The following is a 10,661-nucleotide window of genomic DNA, read 5'->3' on the forward strand; positions in this document are numbered from 1 at the left end:
GACCCCCAATGAGATGGATCAGCCAGGTGGCAGCATTGAAGGACTCAAGTGTGGCAGCGGTAGTGAGGTTGGCCCAGGATCGGACATTGTTCCGTTCTGCTGTGCATGGGATCACTATGAGTCGGTTCCGACTCAATGGCACCTGACAACAACAACAATCTAGCATTTTAAGGAATAGTCTAACTTCGTGAAATATAAGAATCAGGAGGAGCACAAAGCTGGCACCTGTGAGGTGGAGGTTAGATAAACTTCCACTCATCGGTGCTTCACCATTTCTGACACTAGACAATCCCTCCTCCTACCCTTATAGCACTCTACACTTCTCAACTGGTTTTGACAATTTGTTTCAATGGCCCTAAGAACTCCTGAACTGTACTTACAATTAAGTGTTTTATTAAGACATTAACAAGCTACAATTTAGGATCTGGAAGCACATAGACAAGGTCTGACAAGCTCTCCTTTTTCAATTCAGGACAGTTCTCTTAGCTTCTATTGGCTGCATAAGCAGACAGGCTCTCTTCTTGGCTCTGCATGCCCCCCTTCTTGCCTATGCACACTCATACCCCCTCTAAGCTATGCACACTCCTTGTTGTCCCCCTCAGGACAGGTTTCCTCTTGACCCTCAGGTCTGGCCTCCTGTCAGCTATAGGGTTATGGCTCTCAGCACAGCCAGGGCATATGACACTGCCAATGGTAGACCAACTTGACCTCAACACTGCCTTTGACCTTTCCATTGCTAATAGGCTTAGCTTATAATCAGGGTACCAGCTTGTTCAGTTCTCTTAGCTGCTTTCTGCCATTACCATCAACTCTGACAAAGGGTCTCTTCAGGTCTCTCTTTGTCTTCAGTGTTTCAGTCACTGATCTGTGTTACAACTGTGTTACGAGATTCCTAGCTTCCTCTCTCTTCTTTCCTTGCCTGTAAAAAAACCTCTGTGGTTGCTTACACAAATAAACTCTTTGTCAATTTCAAAGCATGGCCCTCCTAGCAGAACTACAAATTGACCAATCCCCTTATAGGACCTCAAGTCACTCAATTTGTACGGTAAACTAAGCAATCCCTACAAGGGATTGTAGTCCCCAGGGCTAGACAAGAATACCAAACCATCAAGTTGTTTACAGCTTACCCAGAAAATGTCAATTAACCTGAACAAAAATAACAAGCCTTCTTGGTTTAGAAAACTCTGGGAGCTGCCAAGGTAAGTCTTCAGGACTTAGGGGACAAATCTCCCAAGCAGTTTTTCTAAAGAACCAACACAAAAAAACCACATAAAGGAACTCATTTCACTATACCCACAATTCCATTCGTAAATATATACCAAAAAGAATTGAAAACAGGAACTAAAAAATACTTATATACCAGAGTTCATTTCATTCTTCACAATATCCAAAAAAAAAAAAAAAAGGTGGAAAACTCAATTGTCCATTAACAGATGAAAAAACAAAATGTCACAAAAAGTATGTATATACTTGGCGATAAAGAGAAATAAAGTTCTGATACATGCTACAGTATGGATGAACCTTAAAAATATTATGCTGAGTGAAATAAAGCAAACTTACAAGGGAAAACATTGTCTGATACCACTTATGTGAAATATCTAGCATAAACAAAGGCATAGAGTCTGAATGGGCCGAAAGTCTAACTGTAGGGTGGGTGGGGTAAGGTTTCCCAATGAAACTTTCATAGGACAGCCCTTGCTACCTTCGAAGAATGAGCAGATGCATTGCCTGATGGGAAGTTCCCATGATTGTCCTATGTCTTTGATTGCAGACCTGTGGTTGGCAATCCAATGCTTATTCTACAGCACCACACTAGCGCCCCTATTAATATTGTTGTTGTTAGATTCCACAGGTCAGTTCAATCAATACCAATGGAAGAAGCAATCAAGAAATCAAATGATGTATTTCATTGTGCAAATCTGCTGCAAAAGACCTCCTTAAAGAGTTAAAAAGAAAAATCACTTTGATTGGTAAGGTGGTCGTGACCCATATCTTTTCAATTGCCTTACATGCATGCATAAGTTAGGCAATGAAAAAGAAAGAGCAAAGAAGTGACAGGTTTGATTTGTGGGGTTGGCAACAAATATTGAATATACCATGGACTGCCAGGATAAGGGGATAGTTGAAGGCACCTAAAAACAATAGGCACAAAGCACATGCCTTAGGGGGAAATAATCGGCCTCTTAGTAGAGTAAAGAAGGAAGGAGTGTTCACTGACATCATTAATTCTAGAATAGCTAATCAAGAAATGGTCATCCACCCTGTACATGTGAGAGGAGTAATGCCCATTGCCCTCAAGAGTGCTTTCCCTCTTACTGCCCTTCCCTCTGTGTTAAGGAGCCATAGTGTTACTATGGGATGGACTTCTAACTGTCAACCACAAGGCACTATAAATCTCAGGACAAAGATGAGGCTATTCGCGTCCATTAAGGTTTATGGTCTCTGAAACCCTATATTGAGCCAGTGTAATTTGGAATTGACTAGATCACAGTGAGTTTTGTTTGTTTTTTTTTTTTCATTAATTACTTTTCCCCCCCTTTTATCACCCCTTTCCTCTACTCTATTTCTGTACGTTCTATATGGCATATAATTATTATAGCTTGTGAGATGGGCTTCTGGGCTCCTCCCCAATGGTGTGAAGTGAGGCATGTTTAGATATTATCCTAACATTTCCATCCTGAGATATGAGCCTACCTTTGGGAAACCTTGGCTGAATACAGTGTTTTCTGTTCTACTCATTCTTGTCCTATTTGTTCTGTTAGAAAGAAATTGTGCCTGTTGATCACACAATTAGAAGTATCTGGACTTTGCTCTGTTTGCATCTTAAAAACTTGTGAACTCAGTATACTGCAGAGAAACTACAGCCAGAATAGTCCTTAAAAGCAAAGGAGGCAAAACTAAGTCTCACTTACTTTGGACATGGCATCAGGAGGGACCAATCACTGGAAAAAGACATCAGAATTGGCAGTTGTTGTTGTTAAGTGCTATCGAGTCAGTTCTGACCCAAAGCGACCCTGTACAGGGTCTCCGAGGAACGGCTGGTGAGCCTGAACCACAGACCTTGCAGATCAAACCGACTTTGCCATCCAGCACATTAACCCATGGCCCACACCAGGACTCCGTGCTTGACAGAGGGTCAGTTAAAAAGAGGGAAATCCTCAGTGCCCCCTTGTTTTGTGTGAATGACTGCCTCTTGGTCTGTGTATAAGTTCCTCATTAGCACAATTAAATATTTCAGATACCCATTCTCCAAAATGTTGTCCATGCTTGTCATGATCCACATGGTTGAAAATTTTAGCATAGTTAATAAAGCAGAGGCAAACATTTTTCTAGTATTCTCTGCTTTCAGCCAATATCCATCTGACATCAGCAATAATACCCCTCATTCAACGCCCTCATCTGAATCCAGCTTGAACCTCTGGCAGTTCCCTGTCAATGTACTATGGCAGTCTGTTGAAGTTATCTTTAGCAAAATTTTACTTGCATGTGATATTAATGATATTGTCCAATAATTTCCTTAATCTCTTGAGTCACCTCTCTTTGGAACGGACACAAATATGGATCTCTTCCAATCAGTTGGCTAGGTGGCTATCTTCCAAATTTCTTGGCATAGATGAGTGAGTGCCTCCAATGCTGCATCAGTTTATTGAAAGATTTCAATTTGTATTTCATCAATTCCTGAAGCCTTGTTCTTTGCCAATGATGTCAGAGTACCTTGGACTTCTTCTTTCAGTACCATTGGCTCTTGATCATAAACTACCTTTGTTTTTTACACTTCAGATGTTTTATTGAAAATGATAAAATATAGAAACACCAGGTTCTCAGTTGAATAGTAAAATTGACAACATCATCTAGAACCTTCCTATGACTGCATCATTCTTCCCATTATTAAGAAACAAAACCAAACCAAGTTCCAAGTCCAAAATAACGAAATAAATTTTCTGGTAAACATTCTTCTCATGGTTCCAGCTCCCATTCCAGTTATTTTTCAAAATTTGACATTTGTACCTTCAAGAACAAATAGCTTGATTTTAAATTTAATTAGTATTTATGAGAACCAGTTTTTCTTCATATTAATTTAAAAACACAATAACAAACACACACACCCTACTCAAACTTAGTGAAAATATACATTTGTTCATTAAAGCTCACCTGCTTTAAGTCAATTTTTCTCTTCACACATTAGCATAGTAAGCCAATGTCTGATCCATGCTGCAAAAGGTGTATCCAATGAAATAGACTTGGAAAGAAAACATTAGGGTAAAAGCAAAACCTGTATGCTACAAGAGGTGAACAAAGCAGAACATCAGGACTATGGAGACAGCTCCGAGTAGACCGTACCACAAGAATGAAGAAAACAATCTTCATACAAAATATGTAAGAAGATAAAGTTTTCAGAAAGGATCACTATACATCCACTTTCCTATAGAAATAAATATGTCAGATAACTTGATTCCTGAAATGAGTTTGGTTTGGATTGTAATGAACAGAACCTTGGATCTCTCATATGAGACTATCTATCAATAGTGCCAGAGCCTTGTATGAGGCCCTTCTCTCCATCATATAGACCTTTGATCAGAGACCTGCCCAATAATTCCTACAGAAGACAACCACAGTCACATTGTAGGTCCTTCTTTGGAAATCTATCATTTTAGCTTGTACCATAACACTGGGAGCTGACTCCCATCTCTGGACAGTCGCGTCATGGTTTGGTTGTGCTAGAATATACTGCTTAGCATGGAGACTTCTTTTAAGGGTACATACTTTACAAATTGCTCCCATTAAACAATATCCACAAGGCAAGAGTTTTTCTAATGGCATGAATCAAACGTACACATTTCAACAGAATATGGTTTACATTCATCTCTGAATCTGAGATTAAATGATTAACTGGTTTCCAGTTTGTGTCATTTTACTGCCTAGACATTAAATATTTTGTTTAAATATTAAACATTCAATCTTTTCCTGACTATCCAACGAGAAATTGAGAAAGTAGGAATAACAGGCCAAGAGAAGGAACAAGTCCGATGAAAAGACTCATCACTGACACTTAAGCCGTGTGGAACACGGGAAGGGATTTCAGCATGAGTTTCAAATCTGCCTGGGAGCTGTTTTCTAAACTTCCCCTCTACTTGGCATAAACATTTTTTATTTCCTACAGAAAGTATCTGATTCCTATAAAGGGGTAAGAAACCCTGAAAATAAACGAAAACAAAAAGAACTGGCGTGGTCTCTTGTGTGATGAGTGGGTCAATCAATATTAGACTCATTTAGAAGTCCTAATAAGCAGTAAAGAAATTACCATTTTACTTGGCACTGAGTCTTTTGCCATAAAGAAGAACTCTTCCTGAGAAATAAGTCCTGGTAATCCCTGAAGGACACTGGACACCTTGAGCCTGGTTTGGGTATTCAAGAAGTGAAGGTGCTCTGCTAGCAGAAAGCAATTTCTACTAACTTTTAACCTAACCGCACCATAGTTTTAAGCACCAGGCAAATTGGCTGTTGTAGCTAATCTCAACGTTACTTGCCAATGTGTTCTCAGTTAATTGTTCATTCATTGTTTTCTAAATTCAGATAAAACAAACAAATCCCAAACAATTTGCTAATACGGGTACCATTTTTTTTTTTTTTTCATTCTAGAAGGTAGCCATGCTAGATTTCCCTGACATAGCACTTCCTTAGGATGAACTAAGGGATGCTTCACCTCAGCCACTTTGTATTTGCTTACCTCACAATCTTAACTCAAAATGACTTAGGTTGTAAACTTTCCAGAATAACCAGGCTGTCAATTATGCAAGGAAATTAAGCTTGGAAGGAAAAACCTTTTTTTCCATCTTCACCACATTTTCAGAGGTGAAGTGGTGAGCTACAGTGCTACTGGGTATTTAACTGACAGAGCTACACTGAGCTGACAGCTAACACAAACATTGTTTCTGGGCCCTCTGTCCAACTTCTAACAATAGGCTTAAGATACTGCATAAGTAGCTCTGCAAACAGAGCTATCTGTACACTGGGCTCTGATGCAACTGTCAATTGTTGTAGGAGTGGTCTCCTTTCCTTTTTTTTTTTTTTTTAATAAATGTTTAATTGTGAATTATGTAATAGTTTACATGGGAGAACATTAGTTTTACATTCATTCTATCGTATATCGTTTCATTGCCATGGTTAGAATCCCCTCCATGCATCATCAACCCCTCTCCCTCTCTGGATCTCAAGTCCACAGCTGCTCCATCTCTCCACGCCATGTCTCTGCCAGCATCTCAGGCATCACTGCTTCTCTGGGTAGGGTCCCACTCTCCACTGTTCTCCATTGATGGTCCTATGGACCTCCGCTCCTAGACTGGAAAGTTAATCACTCCCCTCCCTGCAATAAAATGTCTACCTTTACATTTCCAAGCCTCACAATCAGTCCTAATAACAATTATTCACTACTGTATCACAAGAGATGGTCTTCTTTCTTAATGCAACTTTTTTTAGCTTGAGGAGATTAGTCTCAGAGGATCCGAATGGTTTTTAACAATGTAATCGGTGGCTGAAGTTACCCTGACCCATACAGCTTCTATACTTGCCTGTGTAGAGGGTGACAGTTCTCTTAATAAGACCCTAGAAAATGGCTTTTCCCTGGAAAAAAGCTTCCTTGGCATCAATTTGAATTCAATAAATGGCTACCCAAAGTGAAAGTTCCATTCCGCATCACAGGTGATATTATTACACCTGTTTTATACAACCTTCAAGTTCCCGTACTATGCAAGTAGGCTCATGGCAAAACACAGGAACCTTCTAAAATTTGACAACATTACTGTAGAAAATGGTTTCTAGAGTTCTATCTCTTCTTTTGTGCAAGCAGCCATCTCCAGACTATTATAAAGAGGCACCCCTGTTTGCTATGGTTCCAAGAACAATTCTGTTTTCTGTGGGAAAACTGCTAAGCAGCTGCATGCTTAGCCTACACAGGCTTGCTCCTGTGTAGTTCTTAGCGTTAGTGGATACCTTTGGCTTATCAGAAAGGAGTTCAGGGAGAGGTATCCGGAGAACAAGTTCCATGGAAGGGACTGCTCATGAATGCAATCATTTTCTTGGTAAAGACTTCATCAAACTCTCTCTTCAAACCTGTTTTTATAGTATCAGAAAGGACAAGACTGGGGAGATGGTTAACATTTCTGTAGTCTTCAGCTTCTTAATCTTCATCAATCATCCTGTCTTTGATTTCCTGAAGCCGCCTTCGGGCAATTTCACACCATGGTTCTGTGGTTGTCTGATCCATGTCTTCGTAAGTCACATATAACATGCCAGACACAGAAAGGCCACTAGCGCACAGATTTACTCCATGATGTGCACAAAGAATCCAGTCATTTGGACCAGGACAGAGGCCTGCTTCCGTCAGCCTCTTCTTACTCACTGGACAATCGTCATCCTCCTCCTCTCGCTTGTGTTTCTTTTTACAATGATCTGAAACATGTCCACGCACTGCAGGGAGCGGGGAGGGGCCCCGGGCCTTGGGGATAACTTGGTGCCATCAGCTACCCCCACCCTACCCCACCCCATCCCACCCCACCCCCACCCCTGGTGGTGGCTCAGGGGCAGCCAGCAGAAGGGCCAAGTGCTGTCATGGCCCAGCAAACGAAGAAGCTGCGCCCGCGGCCCAACCACCCGTGTCCTCAGGCCACCGCGACTGCCCAGAGGCGCCCGCCTCTATAAATTACCTTTTGAAATGGTTAAACTTCAACCCTTTCTTTTTGGTAAAGTGACTCTGTAAATTCCTTCTATCTTCTTTTGATGCTTTCTGCATTGTTCAATATTTGCCCATAGATCCCTTCAATGTAACAAGTGGAGGCTTGAAATTTTTCTTCCTTTCTTTCATCTTGAGAAATGGTAAGTGTATTTTTCCCTTTCTATTTTCTAATTTCAGGTCTTTGAGCATTTCATTAAATACTTGACGTATTCTTCTCTAGCTGCTCTGTTCTGTTCAGCTCTTTTGCCTCCTCATTTCTTCCATTTGCTTTAGCATCCTTACACTGAAAAGTAAATTTCGGTGTCTTTTCTGACATCCAATTTGTTCTTTTCTTTCTTTATTATCTTCTTAATGACTTTTTGATTTCTTTCTGTATGTTGTTCTTGATGTCATCCCACAACTCTCCTGGTTTTTGGTCTTTAAGAAGGAAGAACTGTTGATCTACCTCTGAAAATTAGCCAGTGAAAACTTTTTGTGTCACAACAGAACATTTTTTAAATAACTTGATCCAGACATGTTATTAGGAAAGATCAATTGATAGAGGAGGACATCATGTTTGGTGACGTGCAGAGGACCAAAAAAGGCATGGGAGACCCTTGGTACCTTTGTCAGTAACTGCTGTTTCCTCTCCTGCTTGCCAGATTGATAACCCAGATTAAATGCAGGATAACTTGGATGAGAACACACTGAGCCTAATAAGGGAAGAAAGAGACATACCAAAAGAACGGAAAGAATTAGCATGTACCAGCAGGATTCAGGGACTGGGATGGTAGCTTGGATGAGCAAGAATTCATTGCCTGGAATACTTTCCTAGGACACGAGATTTAACAGTTCAGGGGAGAGAGCAAGCTTGCTGCTGGGGTGACTTTTTTTTTTCTTTCTTTTTTGTAAATTTATTTTGTTGTTGTTTAGGGTGACTCTTAAGGAGCTTGGAAAAAAGTTATTGACAACATTCAGGGAAGTGGAATGCTTGAGTTGTCCTGACAGATGACAGAAGAAGGAATAAAAAGGTGATGCTAGAGTAGTGTAGTGGTTACGAATCGGGCTGCGAACCTTAAGGTCAGCGGTTCGAAACTTACCAGCCACTCCGCAGGAGAAAGATGAGGCTTTCTACTCCCATAAAGATTTACACCCTCGGAAACCTTGTACAGTGTCGCTATGGGTCAGAACCGTCTCGACGGCACTTAACAACAACAGAGTAAATATATTATATAAGACCAAAAGAGTAACCAGAGAATTATGTTCCAACGGAGGGCTCAGAGGACACATCGTTCACCAAGGCCATTAAGAATGCCCTGGTTAAAAGAATAAAAGATTTGTTCAAGGAGCATTACTAAACATTGCTGAAAGACAATAAAGAAGACATAAATAAATGGAGTTATGGTGTGGCACTGTAGGATAAGCACTGGACTGACTGCACACCACAAGATTGGTGGTTCAAACCCACCAGCTGCTCTTTGGAAACCCTATGCAGGGTCATTATGAATTGGAATTAACTTGACGGCACTCAAAAACAAACAACAAATAAATGGAAAGACATCTATATTCATAGATTAGAACACGTAATATTGTTAATATGGCAATATTTCCCAAAGTGGTCTGCAGATTTAGTGAAACCTCTATCAATATCTCAATGTTGTCTCACTCCTGACTTCCCAAAAAGAATAGCTGATGCTAAAAATTTATAAAGAATTTCAAAGGGCTTTGAAAAGTGCCCTCTTTCCTGAAAAAAATAATATATATATATTGTCAAAGAACTAATTTAGAGGTCTAACACTTCACAATTTCCAAACTTATTGCAAAACTACAGTAATCAAAATAGTGTGGAACCAGCATAATGAGACATATAGATCAATGGGTTAGAATTGAGAATCCACAAATAAACTCTATGACCATTTGGTTTTTAACAAGTGTGTCAAGACCACGCAATTGGGAAAATTCAATCTCTTCAGTAAATGGGTCTGTGACAACTGGGTATGCACATATAAAAGAATGAAGTTAGATCTGTACCTTACACCCCATACAGAAATGAACTCAAAATGAATCTAATATACATCTCTTAAAATACAATATAGGGTTAAATATTCATGATTTTGGTTTAAGTAATTATTTCTTAGATATGATACAAAAAATATGAGTAACAAAAGAAAAAAATAGATAAATCGTATTTCATCAAAAATAGAAATGTGTGTGTGTCAAAGGACACTATGAAGTCAGTGAAAAGACAGCCTACAGAATGTGAGAAAATATTGGAAAATAACATGTGAAAAGACAATCCAATAATAAAAATAGGTAAAGGATTTGAATTTATTCAAACAATATATATAAATGGCCAGTAAGGACATGAAAAGATGTTCAATATCATTAGACATTGGAGAAATGCAAATCAAAACCACAATGAGATACCACTTCACATCCAAAAGATGGCTATAAACACACACACACACCCACAATGATGACAACACTAAAACATAATAACAAGTGTTGATGAGAATGTGGAGAAATTGGAAGCCTCACAGCTGGTGGGAATGTAAAATGGTGCAACTGCTGTGGAAAACAGTCTGGCAGTTCCTCAACAAGTTAAATTTAGAATTACTACTTCATTTTTCTTGTATCGACTATCAACACTCGTGGAAGCAGTAGTCAAGATATCAGATGACGTATTGCATTGGGCAAATCTGCTGCACAGGAACTTTTTAAAGTGTTGAAGAGCAGAGATGTCAGCTTGAGGACTAAGGTGCGCCTAACCCAAGCCATGATATTTTCAATAACCTCATATGGATGTGAAAGCTGGACAGTGAATAAGGAAGATCATAGAAGAATTGATGCCTTTGAGTTGTGGTGTTGGAGGAGAATACTAAAAGTGCCATGGACTGCCAAAAGAACCAATAGATCTGTTTTGGAAGAAGTGCAGCCAGAGTGCTCCTTG

The 10,661-nt window shown here is 39.7% G+C and overlaps 1 pseudogene; it reads right to left on the minus strand.

Moving 5' to 3' along the window:
- Positions 1-6,815: 6,815 nt before the first annotated feature.
- Positions 6,816-7,545, minus strand: LOC102828596 (annotated as a pseudogene).
- Between the last annotated feature and the right edge of the window lie 3,116 nt (positions 7,546-10,661).

Source organism: Chrysochloris asiatica, unplaced genomic scaffold, assembly GCF_000296735.1.
Source record: "Chrysochloris asiatica unplaced genomic scaffold, ChrAsi1.0 scaffold00215, whole genome shotgun sequence".
In the NCBI taxonomy this organism is placed as follows: domain Eukaryota; kingdom Metazoa; phylum Chordata; class Mammalia; order Afrosoricida; family Chrysochloridae; genus Chrysochloris; species Chrysochloris asiatica.